The sequence below is a fragment of the Athene noctua genome, chromosome 2 (genome assembly GCF_965140245.1).
Source record: "Athene noctua chromosome 2, bAthNoc1.hap1.1, whole genome shotgun sequence".
Taxonomy (NCBI): Eukaryota; Metazoa; Chordata; class Aves; order Strigiformes; family Strigidae; genus Athene; species Athene noctua.
Window position 1 is genome coordinate 127,630,091 of NC_134038.1, and position 15,131 is coordinate 127,645,221.

At 37.7% G+C, this 15,131-nt stretch overlaps 1 long non-coding RNA gene across 1 annotated transcript in view; it reads left to right on the forward strand.

The window, feature by feature from the left end:
* Positions 1–15,131, forward strand: part of LOC141957085 (uncharacterized) — a 41,962-nt gene that overhangs the window by 17,298 nt on the left and 9,533 nt on the right. The window contains exon 2 of the long non-coding RNA XR_012633061.1: positions 3,434–3,542. This is a non-coding gene — a long non-coding RNA (uncharacterized LOC141957085). The remainder of the gene's footprint in view (positions 1–3,433; positions 3,543–15,131) is intronic.

Sequence of the window (15,131 nt, forward strand, 5' to 3'; positions counted from 1 at the left end):
AAATCAGTGAAAGGCTGTTGGATATGGTTGTTTAGAGAAATATCAAAGGACAGCCCAAGAGAGGTAGCCTGTTATTGTCTGGGGTCATGACTTTCCTTTCTGTATTTTGGAACAATTACATTGTGGGGCCCAAAATATTTGCTGCATGTGCTGGAAAAAATCTTCTATTTGGAAGGGGGATTATTACGACAATAGCTATGTTAAATTTGATTCTGATTAAAGTGAGAAATCATTTGAATTAGACACATTGTTGGAAAGAGAAAAAAAAAAACAAAAAACCCAAAAACAGCACTTTGAGAAAATAGACATCAATGGAAAGAATTTATTGACAGGGTCTTTTGCATGGATAATTTGCTTTTTAGAAAAAGTGTGAGACCTGGTGGTTACTGGAAACTTTATGTCAACTACACAATTGAAACTATCATCTCAAAGATAAGAAGCTTAGTAGAAGTCATTTTGACTGTATTCATAGCAGTTTAATGGTCTGAAAATGGAAAAAGGAACTGCACACAGAATGAAAACAATGGCACATTCTTAAGGATATAAAAGAATTGATATGTAGGTTAAACTCAGCAAGGCTAAGGCTAAAATGAGTTATAATTAACAAAGGACATAACAAGCAACAAGAAAAAAAATCTACAAATACACCACACATTAAAGAAGTAAAAGGAAGTATTAAGAAGGGGATGAAATAATGACTCAATGAAGGCTAAAGTATCTATGCCTTCTTTCAATCTTCAAATAAATGTTAACCATGATCCAATACTTAATTAAATTACATTCTTAAAAGATAGGCATGTCTTCATGAATATGGGAAGGGACAGTGAAAAAAAGATAGAGATTTTCAATTTAGCTTAGTCCAATGAATTTCAATTAAGTATACAAAGCGACCACAGTAATCTCTGAATCATAGCACTTACCTTGGAGAGTTGATGAAGGATAGTAGAATTCCCCGAAGATAAAAAGAGGACAATCACAATGTCACACTTAAAAAAGGGGGAAAATATCTCTACTTGGGAGGGTACATACCCTTTTCTTACTTGAAAAACTCTGGGTAATTTACTTAAAATCCATTTATAAGGAACAAGAAAATAAGATGCTGATAAAAAAACAGAAAACATGGATATATCAGGAACAAATCATGTCATATCAATCTCGTTTCTTTCTTTGACTACTAGCCTAGCTGGATAAGGGAAAGGTCACAACTGTGATATATTTGGACTTTAGTAAATCTACTCTAATATCTCAGATAATTTCTAATGTTCTGGTATACAAACCAGAGAATTAACACCTAGATTAAATCTGTGAGGGACAATTTGTAAAAACAGGCCTGCAAGAAACATGGACTGAGAAAAACAGCCTGAGAAAGAGATAAAAGTTAGCAGGGGGAGTGGAGGCCCTCCGAGCTAAGGAATGTCTCAACCACTCTCAAGTAACGAAACTATAGTCACAGGGTGGATAGTGTGGAGGCTGAAGCTCATAAGCCCGCCTGGCCAGCACAGGATGCAGCTGGAGGGGGGAGACCTGTGGAGACAGGACGGCCCTGCTCTGGGGCACCTGCTCAAATTTCAAGGACCATCTGTCCCATGAGTGACCTTTGCTTCATTATCCACAAAACGCATATCAAATTAACCCCCCCGAATATGCTAATGAAGACTAACAAGATCATGCTAATTACATCATCCCATGAAGCACCTTACCCCTCCCCATACATAGGGTATGTGGTATGTGGGTCGACCCAAGGAAAGTGGGTATAAATTGGGGGGGGGGAAGGGGTGGGGACGCCCAGAGAGTGAAGTGAAGCAAAGAAGACAGATGCCTCCTGGAACCCTCACTGGCAGGATCGATGCAGGAACCCAGACCACTGATCTCTATTCTTCTATTCCCTCCATCTCCCTCCTTTCCTTTTTCCCCTTTTCCCTCACTGCTATTAAGAAATGCAAGGCATACTGTACTGCCTGGCACAACTTATTATATACTTAGCCAGTTATCGTGTATCCAATTAGTACACTGCACGAAGTTAATAAATGTTTGGACTTTGAGACTTGTCTCACCATTGGGGATTTATGAGTCTGAGTCACTTGTCTCCCTCGTCTGAGCGGGACATGACAATATCACATTCAGATAAGCTGAAAAAAATGTAGAGAACATGACCTGTGAGGGAAGATTTAGGAAAACCAGATCAGTTTTGTCTAAGAAAGAGCTTGGAGAATATACCATAATAGTTTATAGTACATCAAAATTTGCTCTTTTTTATATATGGGTGTATATATGAATATATATATATGAAGGCATATATATGAAAGGTGAGACAAACAAGCTTGAATTGCAATGTAGGAGTCTGGGGCTTGGATAGTGGAACAAACATTATTAATTTTAAGAATAGATGAAACACCACAATGACTGCCTGCTTCCTCTGGGCATGTAATGCTTCTGCTCGGAGAAAAAGTTTTCCTTCATTTATTTTGAATAAGTGATGATAGCAATATTTCAAAGATGTCCTGTTGCCTTCTAGCAATATTTGCTTCTTGGGTCAACCAAAAGCCTGCCAGAACTTGAGAATTATGCACCTAACACAGGACTTACAGAGACAACTAATCTTTAAGACCAAAATTTATGAGAAAAAAGTTCCTTGTTCAGCAGCTACTTACCCCTGAGCTCATTTGGAGCTCCCTGTTTGGTCCGAAAATTACACATATATACAGACAGGCCTGCTCTTATGATTGCTCAGAACTGCCCAGCCAGAGCTGCAAGGCATATAAGTCCCTTTTAAGCCCCTGTGTGACACAGAACAATGCCTAAATATCCAGAAGGTGAAGACTTCACCACACACCAAAGCACGATGAAGAAATTTAATGAAAAAAAAGAGGCAACCAGACATCCTACACTTTGTACCATAGTCCAGTGCTTTTAATACTTACCCAATATGTCCTTGAGGAAGCTCCTGTTACCTTCTGTCAGAAGCTTATCTAACCATCAGGTTTGAGACTGACCCAAGCCAGGTTTGGTTGCTCATGAAAAGTGAATATCCATTCACTTCTACAGATGTTATTTCCAGAATAAAGTTGGGGCCTGTCTTATTTTGCAGAAAGTCTGTATTGTCCTAGGAGGCGGAGGTTTACAGTAAGGCTACAGTATCTTTCACTGTGATCTTTTCATTTAGGTGATAGTGTAAAGGGTGGCATGGAGAATCACTCTCAAGTTCCCAGCAGACTGAATTTTCCTTGTATGCCATCACACAGCACAACCAGTCCCCAGCGTGTAGGGCATCCTAAGTGTTTTGTTAGACCTTACAAGCATTTCTCAAACTGATGACATTCTTAATGACCAAAAGCAAGGTCTAGTGAGTGGAACTAACAGCATGTCAATACAGCAATTTAGCATATTCACTGAACTACTCTGCATGCACAATATCTCTGGTTTTCTGTTGCAGAGGGACAACTATCAAATGAGGGAGAATCCAGAAATTATTCAGCCAAACAGAAGAGCATGTGACCTATTGCAGCATCATCAGCTGTTTGCAGTATACACTATAGTCAAAGGTAAATATTCTCAGAAATAATAATTATTTAATATTTATGAGACTTACTTTAAAAGGTTAGGAGTTAAATTATTAGAAAACTAAAATTGAATGCATTGATTATCTAACTCCTGAAACAATAGATATAACTTACCATTCAAGCAACCTTGTTCTCTTTATAAACCTCTGCATCCATGTGGGTCAATCTCCATTGCTCATTCATTTCAAATAGCCACTTGAACCTTTCTTTCCAGTTTTGGGGGGTTGGGCTAGGGGCTTGTTGGTGCTTTTCTGTTATGTTTTCCTTAAAATATAGCTGGGAAGCAGCATTTGCAATTAGTATTTTGACATCTTTGTTTCTTCTATTTATAAACACTTACCACATTTTTCCAAATGCTTTCATTATTCAGAATTTTTTGATGAATTATTTCTTCGGATAACTCTTTCTTGTAGTTTTGCACTAGGATCCTGATGTTACTGTAAAAAATTGGAGCTGCTGCAACTAGAGACATGAAATATGTATCTATTTGCATACCATATATACTGTTATATAAGGTTTCATTTTTGTAGAAACCTTATAAAACTTGCAGATGAACAATTGAAAAATTACATCCGATCACAACATTCTGGATACCTTTTTTTCTGATGACAGGTATTTGCCAGTCACTTGAATGGTTTGCAAGAGCTTTCTGATTTCTGCATCATTTCCATAAAGATATCTGAGTTTTTTACTACACTGTCTAGTCATTTCAAGAGAAGGCAGAAAGAAAGAAATGAAAATTAGGACAGAAAATATGACCTTTTAACCACAATTTTAGTGCTTTTGCAAAATTTTATTATCCAAAAGTGTGTGAAAGGATAAATACATATGTGAAAGCTATCACAAACAGGAGTTACATTCCTGCAAGCAACTGTATTAAAGACTTCATGATGTTCTCCACTACTCTGCTCCCTTTCTGGAAAGGAACCAAGACCTATTCTCCTTGTTTGTTTTTGTCATTGCTTCTCCCTCGTTTCAACTTGTCATCTCCTTCTTTCATTCTCTTTCTCTGACATGAGGCTCCACTGTCTGCAGCAGCAGTGGAAGATGGCAGCATTGGCCATGAGAGCTCACCTACAGGCTGACCTTTGTCAGGAAGAGATTGTGCTCCAGCTTTGAGGCAATGCACATCAATCTTCCAAAGGTTAAATAAACTGAAGCCACCTGTGATACAACTGATTCTTCTCCTAGTATTGGTTCATTTTCATTTATATCCTCCTTTAAAACACAAAGCAAAAGATTAGCTTAGTAGTTTCAATTAAGTAAAGTTAGAAGACTCTGAAAGACTTTCTTTTGCCACACAGTTCCCTTTCTTAAGAACTAACCCAGCTTACTTTAGAGAATATATGTATTACATCAACAGTGGAAAAAAGAAAACAAGCCATCCAACTTACTGCTATTGAAATGCTCAAGTATGTCCCTCCTAGTTACATTTACCAGTTTATCCACTCAATACTACCTCAGGGCAGCATAAATTGCATCCGTAGATGCAGAAGCTCCACTAATATTTTCCCCACTCCACGAAGTTTCTACTGTATGTCTTACATTGTCTCTATATAATAATAGTATTGTCAACACTAGTGACTTCACTAGCTTGTGACAGGTTATTCTTTTGAAGAGCTTCTATTCAGACTAGCACGAAGAATCTTTACCATTTGTCAATGAAATAAAACACAGGGAATAGCAGATGCCATAGCCTGGATACCAGAACAATGCTTGTCTCTCTATTTTGTTGTATTTGTGGTGAATCAGTGAAAACATAATGAGGAAGAATGAGAAGCATTTTTTCACTTATTTAAAAGATAATTGAGGTAATTCTATGAAGGTAAAGGAAAGAACTTATTTAACAAAATGTATCTCACTGTAAAAAATAATCTAAAAGCAATATTTTTAGTGATACAAGCAATAAAATCTTGAAAAATAACTTAGCTTGAATATGCATTTACATTCCCATTGCTGACATTCTTTCTTTTTATTACTGTCTTTCTCAAAAGTCCAGAGGTACTCTCATATTCAAGAAAATGTGCTCTTACACAGCCAGGCTCAGACTTGAGCCTGAGATGTCTTTATTGAAGTTAATTTTACATTCTTTATGACCTCAGTTCTTTTTTTGTGCTCTAAAACTTGCAATGAAACTGGTAGAACTGAAGCACTTATGATTTAATCAACCAGTTAACAAACAAGTACTCAGAAACTCATGTTTAACATGCAATGAATGTTCATGAACCACTGAAAAACAAACAGTATCAGGTTTGTGGTTTCAGCTTAACATGGAATCTTGTCCATGAAATCAGTTAATAATGAACTATCTTTTTCACTTATCTGACAGTGCTCTTTTTTTTTACAACACAACCTGCAGCTAAAATGGCATGCAGTCAGACAAGGTATTCCTAAACTTATAGAATGCTGTCCTGTATTGAACACTGCAATGTAACCATCATCACCTATCCACTTTAAACATAAAAAGTCTGGAAAAGGAAAACAAACTTGAGTTTTGAAGCAGTTCATGTAGTTAATAACCTCCACTTTATTGTATGTCACACAATGTTTCTATTAATTGAACATGGACCCCTTTCACATTTTTAACATTCTAGGGTGTCTACCTCACATAGTAATCTGTATCACTAGACACTATTTCAGAAAAACAAACCAAAACCAAACAAACAAACAAACAAATAATGTTTTGGCTTAATGATTGTTACCTTCAACTGGTTGGAATGTAATTTTTATGGCCCATGGCATCTTCTCCCTTTTATCTGTTTCAGAATGCCTGACACTGCTGCTGTCCAACATTATAAAATGTGCTGATATTACATAGATCTACGGTCCTTTAAGACCTCCAGTCATAGTATTTGTAAAGTTCATGCTTAACCATACATACCTACTGATACTGTCTTATTCAATTAGGCCCTTAAAAATTAACTCCCTTCTGGATTTTTTATTTGCACTAAGAACTTAAGTTTATGTTTGAGCTGCTGACTGTGGATGCCACACCAAAATCAGGAATGCAAGTCCAGGTTGGGCATTCAATGAAAACTTCCAGTGGGGCAAATTTTGATATTTTTAATTACATTGAGTAGAATATTAGTCCTCAGATACTGCCAGGAATAAGAAATCTGTGAGACTGGGCATGAATAACACAGTACGGATTTCAGAGGTTAGGAATAACCATAGCTATGCTTGGCTGTTGGTGCAATTCCAGTAGCCCATATGCTTGAAAAATACTGAATAATGGGATTCTTTCTCAGTTTGGAATATAAAATGCATTTGGCAGGTATTAAATATACTCTGTATTTTGATGACCACAGGAATACTAACATTCCCAAGTTTTTCATAGCAAATATGTTTATAAATGTTATTTATTAGCACAAGTCTTGAGAATGAACTTAATCCAAAATGTCACTTAAAAGTGTGAAATTATATCCGAGGTCATTGTGCCCCAACTGTGGCTACTTCAGTGGTACAAGAGGCATTTGTAGTTTTTTAGACTGATTTCCAATATCTTGCAAAATAGGGCTTCTAAGTACAAATACGAAGGTGGCAGATGTTGAATGTTATGGAAGGTAAGTTTTATTAGACAAAATAGTAGAAATTATTTCTGACACAATGAAAATCAAAGAGTCAATAAAAGTTTCATTTTGTGGACAATCAAGGATTTTGGTCCAGAGAACTACTTAAAATATCTGCAATCTAATTCTGTGTCTCTTTCAAGAATTGAGAATGTAATAACTCTCCAACAGCACCCATGTTGAAACACCACAAGTCTGAAGTAGGATACCAGGACCTATTAAACGAAAGGTGCAATTTGGAGAGGTGAAACAGCTCAATGGTGAAAAACAAATAATTTCCTTGTGATTCTGTACATGTACAAGGGATGTAATTTACTCCCTACACTGTATCTAAGGACCAGCCGCCAGGCTGTAATGAACATGGTTACATTTTCAAATAAAACAAGTGGAAAACTGGGAAAGAAGTGTTTGAAATAAAAGATTGACACTCTTAGCCAGTTGATTCAAATTTTCTGAACCTAAAGACATAGGTGTGTGGGAATATTTCTATTCATTTCAATGGAATTTTGTTCTGTCCTGCCTGAAGAAAGCACTGGGAAAAAAAAAAAAAAAAGTTAAAAAAATCCAAATATGACTGCTCACATAGTTTAGCAGGACAGAAATGTGCTTTACAGGTAGTATGTAACAAGCAAATAGAACATATGGCCACCACTGCCAGTCTAGAATTCAATCATACCAAAACCACGTCACAGGTTCTTCTGCTTTTCTGAGAAGCTAAATGTCATTAATCATGCTTTGAAAGGGAAAGTCCCTGTTCTGCTGATACGACCAGGTTATAAATGGCCATGTTATGAAGCACGGTGACAACCACTAAGCCACTCTATACATTCAGCTATTTATTGTTATCTTTCTTCCCTTTTTTTGCAGACTTTCTGATCTTGCAAAACTCTTTAATCTTTTTGTTAATAATTGAATTATAGTTTGAAATTCTTCTTAGGATCTGTTGGAACAAGGCACATTGATGGTTAAATTTAGACGAGATTCAGGCAGATATTTTAGCATGTCTTCCCTTCTAAGCCGACAAAGGTTCATACTAAAAGAACTTTTCAAACCGAGCATTTTGCAAATGAATCTGCTAAGATTAACAGTCACCAGTATAGTCATATTTTGAATCATGATGCTCACACACTAACATTACATCCAAGAAAAGCCATAATGGATCTATGCTACAGTTAAGTACTGAAGTTACATAGCAGTCTGTGACTTTCGGCGTTTCTTTCAAGCCTACACATACATATATATATACAATATATATATGTGGTCTTAAAGAAATAAGACTATATGACTTACAGTGTCCCTCAGATATTGTTGAATAGTCAGGAGACCTATGAATCTGTTGTGAAAGCCTTTAATATTAACATTTTCTCAGAAAAGAGGAATATTGAACACATTAAAAGTAATATGAGACAACAGCACGTGGTCCTGTGCTAACCAATATACAAAATGAATTGCTCCAAAGAGCTACCAAAAAAGTCAAGAAGTATACTTTTAGCAGACTCTAAGGTGGAGAAAATGTCATGCAGTATGACCATACACTATACAAGTGAGATATTATATATATGTATGGTAGGATCTATGAAGAAACTGGCTAAAAACAAAGATTAAAACAAAGCTGCCTGCACCAATATAGAAAGAGAGGCACTTTTACAATGTTAATTTCACAGTGCAACAACACACTTGCAGACTCTTCTTCAAGCTGAATATGTTTTAATGTTGACAGTATTTACCCACCAAATCCTACAGGGAACACTGACAAAAAAACCCAACTGATAATACTGTGGAACCTTCCGAGAATGGCCTGGACTAAGCCAGCTGTCTCCCATTCCTTTGCTAGCACTTTTCAAATTTCATGCAGTAAACTTAATTTTGAAATAGTGTTATACAAATGTATTTGATTTCCTGCACTTGACTTTTGGCAAAGAAAAAGCAAGGTGAACCAGTATTGACAAAGATGGCGTGTATACATAGGTGATTACAAAACAGCACATCAATCTCATTCCATCATGATGAAATAATATGCATGGTGGGCACAACTGCAACCAATGAATAAAATATTTAATTTGACCACCATGAAAAATGAGACAAAAGTGAAGAAGGCAGCAATTTTGCATAAATAAATGAGTATACTTCTATAAATGCTCTCAAGGGACTTTATTATATAGTAGAAAAAAACTGCTATAGGATTTATCATTAAAAGAATCAAAATTTTTTTAAAAGCAGAAGGAGAAGAGAAAGCAAATAGAATGCAGAAGCTATTCAGGTCCTGTTCCTAGTAGAAAAGAAGAAATTCAATCAATAGCCAGGGTGAGATGTTCAGTAGCTGTAAATCAACAGTTTCCATTGGCATAATAGAAAGACATTGATTTACTCTACCTGAGGATTTGGCCCCTAGCATTTTGCTGTAAGTAGGAAGTTCTTAAAAGAAATGTTTAAGACAAAGGTTCATCTTGTAACATAGTACACATCTACCAATCAGAGATGTCAAGTAGATACTAGGTAATTATCCACTCGTGAGAAGATTCTTCACCGTGATAGCAATTTATTCTAGGCAAGGTAGTTCAAAAACAAAAGATGAGGATTATCTGATTGGAGAGCTCAAGCAGTCACATAAAAGCATGTGTCCAATATTAGACAAAAGACCTTTAATGTAGCCAGAACAAAGGTACAAACCCAAGTTATAATTCTCCAAGGTGATCAATGCCCTCCTTTAATAGAAGCCAAGAAAGCTCAGACACTAGCAGGAGAAAAGAAGTTTTACATTTGCATCTCCACTGAACCTAAACACCCTGCCCTTGCCATTTAAGACCTTTAATGCAGCCAGAACTAAGGTGCAAATCCAAGTTTCATCTCTCCAAGGTGATTAATTCCCTCCCTTAATAGAAGTAGAGAAAGCTCAGACAGTAGTAGGAGAAAAGCAGAATTATATTTGCATCTCCACTGGACTCTTAACCTAAACTCCCTGCCCTTCCCATTGGCCTTATCTTTTGACTTCAGTGCTTCTTCTCACTGTATTCAATATACATGAGATTGACAATGCAAGCCGGAAAAAAAGATGCATCGAGCACACATCTTCCACAGAAAATGCACAGGTTCTTGGGTTGTGCTGGAAGACACGAAAAGAAACCTCTCAAAAGCAGACACAGATTCTGTCCATGTGATATGCAGGGTAATGCTTGAGGGAAGTTCTCAGCTGTTCTGAGCCACATAAGCCATCCTCCTACAACACAGCCCACTTAAAGCCTTCAATACCAGCATCTTTGATACCCAAAGTAGAGCTTCTGTCCAATTTAATGTGCAGACTACTTTTTTAGGCTAGTCCCTGACAAAGATAGGTATAGAAGGACTGTGAAGCAGCAGCAGAGCACTGAGAGATCGCTGCTGACAGAACTGCTACACTTAAGGCAACCAAACCAAAGTAAATTTGAAACATTGCAGAAAGTGTTGTAGAAAAGTAGTAGTAATAGTCTAATGAAAATGGACAGGTAGTGAGTTTATAAGATGGACAGTAGCTGGAGCTGGGCTTCAGAATAATCTTCAAGTCCTCCTTGACTATCAGAGTTGAGACATTTTCACTGTCACATAAGAAACTGGAATTGTATGTTCTAATCTACATAACCTTGTCACATACCTATAATCCAGCCTGTTCAAAGTTTATCTGTAGAAAGTGTTTAGAAAACACTACAGTTCCGTTTTGCCTCAAAGATCATGAGCAGCTGGTAGGCATGTGACATGCCTTATATATAGTTCACACTGCCTTCTCCGTGAGAGCACCAGAGGTAGAGGATGAATAGGAGCTCTAGTGATAAACAGGCAACAGTTCATCCTGATGACTAAGAATAAAGAATGAAACACTAAGATCCTCTTTTTTCACCTTCATTTCACCTTCAAAGATAAATTTTATCTTCAGTTTTCTCACAAGAGCATCCTCCATGCAAGATGAACTATAAAAATGCAGTTATTTCTGATCATTATTGTGTGAACTCAAGAATATGTTTCTTCCTTTACTTTAAAGCACGTTAGTGATGTTGCATTCTCAAAATGAGGTCTTAAATCAGTCAAGATATAAATATAAAAAGATTATTTTTCCTCTGACTTCCAAATAAACCATTCATTATACCATATAGCAAATCAAATTGGGTTTAGGTACTTAGCAGAAGAAATGTGTTAACTGTCTAAAATATGTATGCCAAGTTTCAACAAAGAGCACATTTTGCTAACAAGTCGTGAGCTCCTCAGAGATGTAGGTCAGCATTATTTCTGTCTGATTTAAGGGAAGCATTTGTTTGGGCAGCTGCTGGTCATAATCTGAAGTTCTTTTTTAATTGAAGCATTTGTGTCTATTTCCATACTAGCTTTATATGTTGCACTTTTTTTTCACATTCTCTTAGCTGCCTGGCATTCACTGTGTTCATCCGAGGTGCCAGTTAGCTTGTCATCTCCACTAGTCACTTCACCATTGAAATGTGCCTTTGCTTTACTTCAGGAATCAAAGAAATAATTACAAATAGTTAGTAACTCAATGGTCAAGTGGCTTTCAGATCAGAATATGGGTTAGAAAAAGCTAAATAGGGCTTTAGACCCATTTGCAGTTCTATAATCATGTGCTCTGTCTTGCAACTCATCAGTCAGCTCCTTGGAGTTATTTACAGCTTGCAGCTGCAAAAGTCAACTTTATCCTCAGTGACTTTTCTCCACATATAGGTAAGCATATTTTGACTGACTTCTGGTTTAATCACCATTCTCTGTTAGGGAGAGCAAGCCTGAAGTCCTATTGACTCAGAGAGAACAGCTTCTCCCAGGGTCATGAAATGATATGAGAATCTTGGAATTCATTTAAAAATCACTCCTATCCAGCTCACCCAGCAGCAAAGAAAAGTTTGAGATCTCCAAAGTCTCAAAACAAGGAGGCATATCAAGAATGGCTTTAAACCTCATGATTAATTTTAATTTTAAAAAATCTAACACCCTTTTCTTTTGTTATTCACTCAATAAAATAAGTAGTACAGTCCAGGTGGCACCCTCTGCTCTATGTCCCCAGAGAGAAATGAGAAAGCATAGTCATGTGGAGTAAATTCTCCAAGAGTTACTCCTCCTTCAAGAGTTACCCCTTCACATGATGGGATAAAGGGTGTACCAGCCAAGACCATAAGCAAGCAGAGTAGAAAGAGCTTCAGCTCCCTCTTTAGCAGGCTCTCTGAGTCAAAGGAACCAGTTCACAGAGGGCAAGGACCCGTGCTAGAGGTCTGAAGGAAGCTTATTAATTTCATCCTAGCAGGAAATGTCATAACCAAGAGCTACATGGTCACTCACTGAGACACTATCTGATTCCTGATCAGCTTTTGTGCTGCACAGCATCAGGTGCATTACACTGCTTCTCTAAGTGTGAGCACTTAGTGGAAGTGCTGTATTTTGGAAGCTGGTTCCCCTTGGCAATCATTAGAGAGGGGCAGGTTCCTGCCAAGTATTCATCAAATCACCTAATGCCCCCTTAGCTGCAATTCTCTTTCCATGGACTACACAGGGAGCTTGAGAAGTTCTGGCTTCCTGTTTAGCTACCTGTTTTTCCTGCTTACTTCTAAGAGTGTGAATGTCCTTACAGTCACAGTTTGTAGAAAAAATGCTGTTCAGGCCTCCATGATTCACAGTAGGAGAGGAAATTTCTTCCCAAGACCATGTATTTGGCATCCTGTCATTTATATCACACACTTCTGACAGAGATAGCCTATCTTCTGCCTGCTGATAGGAAGACACAAAGTTGAAGTCAATGAATCTTTTGTACAGGAAACTGCAGTTCATCACTCACTAACATAATGTGGAACAGCCCCTACCCACTGAAAGTGCGATTTTCTCTCAGGTGAAAGGATGCCTATTTCATCATTGTGTCATGGTATTTGTTTTTTTTAGAGACAGCAATGATAGTTTAAAATAAGAATTGTTTTCTATCGCTAATAAAAAATTAATAAGGAAGAACACACTCAAGATAAAAACAATTATTAACAACCTTTTCCTGTTATTCATTTCTTTATATATAATGCAGCAGGATTCCTTCCAGACAAAGGTCACAAGAGTCACCCAGTCTGCATACAGATGCATTGCCCCAATCCATCCCACATCACTAAGACACCTCAAAACACCACCCAAGATCTGATACCCTCCAATGGAGGAACCTGGTTTTCCCCATAGGCTATACAGGGGATCAATGACAGATGTAAATGTAGTAAGTTAGTTTTTTGACTGGTTAATGGCACAAGGGCCAGATACCTTTATAGATCTATTTTACAATTTTAAAGTATTTTTACATTTTAGAGAAGTTCTACAGTAATTTCAGAACCTTTCATATAGAATAACATCTTTGCTTGGCCAGTTGGATATGCTGATACATGGTACATAATCCCAAATAGCCATGTGAAATATGTTGTCTGCTGTCACCGTGTGAGTTCAGAGGGCAACTGAGCACCATGCAGCCACTCTTTCCCTCCTTCCCCTCAGGGATGGGGAGGAAAAAATAAAAAGGCTCGGAGATCGAGATAAGGACAGAGAGGGATGACTCACTAATTATGGTCACAGGCAAAAGACAGACTCGATTAGGGAAGAAAGAACATCAGTCTAACCTGAACAACACCACCACCACTACTAATTTACCAATCAAACACAGTAGGACAGTCAGAAATACAACCATATCTTTAAAACACCTTTCCCCCACCCCTCTCTTCTTCCCAGGCTCAGCTTTGCTCCTGATTTCTCTACCTCATTGCTTCCAGAGGCACAGGGGGACAGGGGATGGATATTGTGGTCAGTTCATCTCCTGTGTTTTTCTGTCACTCCTTCCTTCTGAGGGGGAGGACTCCTTTCACACTTCCCCTGTTCCAGTGAGGGGTCCCTCCCACAGGAGCCAGTTCTCCATGAACTTCTCTGACATGACTCCTCCCTATAGGCTGCAGCTCTCCATGAACTGCTCCAGTGTGGGTCCCTGACGCAGGCTGTAGTCCTCCCTCCACATCTGTAGAGACTGCAAAAGGATACTAAACCACCAAGCAGATAATTGAGATCAAAATATGGAAATACGTATAGGGAAGACATACAGGGAAATGTCAAATTATGTTAAGAACGGAGTTTACAGTGATAGTGCCAAACATCTGCCTGTTCCCACTAAAGTTAGCAGAAATATTTACAACAGTAAAACACCCCAAAATCTGACCATTTAGTAAGATGTCCAGAATTAATTTAGAAGACAAGCAGATCTAGTTTTCAAGAGCACCACTTACTCAGGCTTTCTTTCCAAACTCCAAAGCAACTGCTGGAGTATAGCTGTTGAAAACAGAGCATTTAACTAGAAAACTCAGTATGTATCTAAGGCACCAAGTCTCAGACAATCAATTTAGAAAATCTTTGTCCATTTATTTGCTTGTATAAAGCAAATAAAATTAAGCTGTTTCAGCTGCCAAATACACTGAGGGAAAGTGAGACCCTCTTGAAAGTAGAAGTTATCATCAGTAAAATATGGTCATACACGTTATATGCTCTCAGAATAAACCTAATCAGTTTCATATAAAAATAGAAAGCAAGCGAAGCAGAGTGTGGAATGTTACAGAGCACAGGCAAACACAGTTTTTAAACAAGACTTGAAGCTCGGACCCAGAGCTACTGCCTTTGGGCCTCACTGAATTTTTATTTGAGCACAGTAGTGACTTTTATTACTGTTCTAATACACAGGAATGTGTCCTAGAGATTGCACTGACAGCTATTATCCTCCTGGGTGCATCAGAGTAAGGACAACCAAATGGCTTTGCAGGGGCATTTGTTCGAGTGCAGCCAGTGTGTCACAACAGACAACGTGTATGCAGTAAACACCATGACCTGTATATACTATCCTGATTCTCTCACATACATAAGGCTAGAAAAACGTAGCTCTTATTTTTGTTTTCATCTTACATGTTGGGTTTTTATCTGAAAAGACCCTCACCTCAATACAGACTAGTCATAGCACCGAGTCTGGGGATGT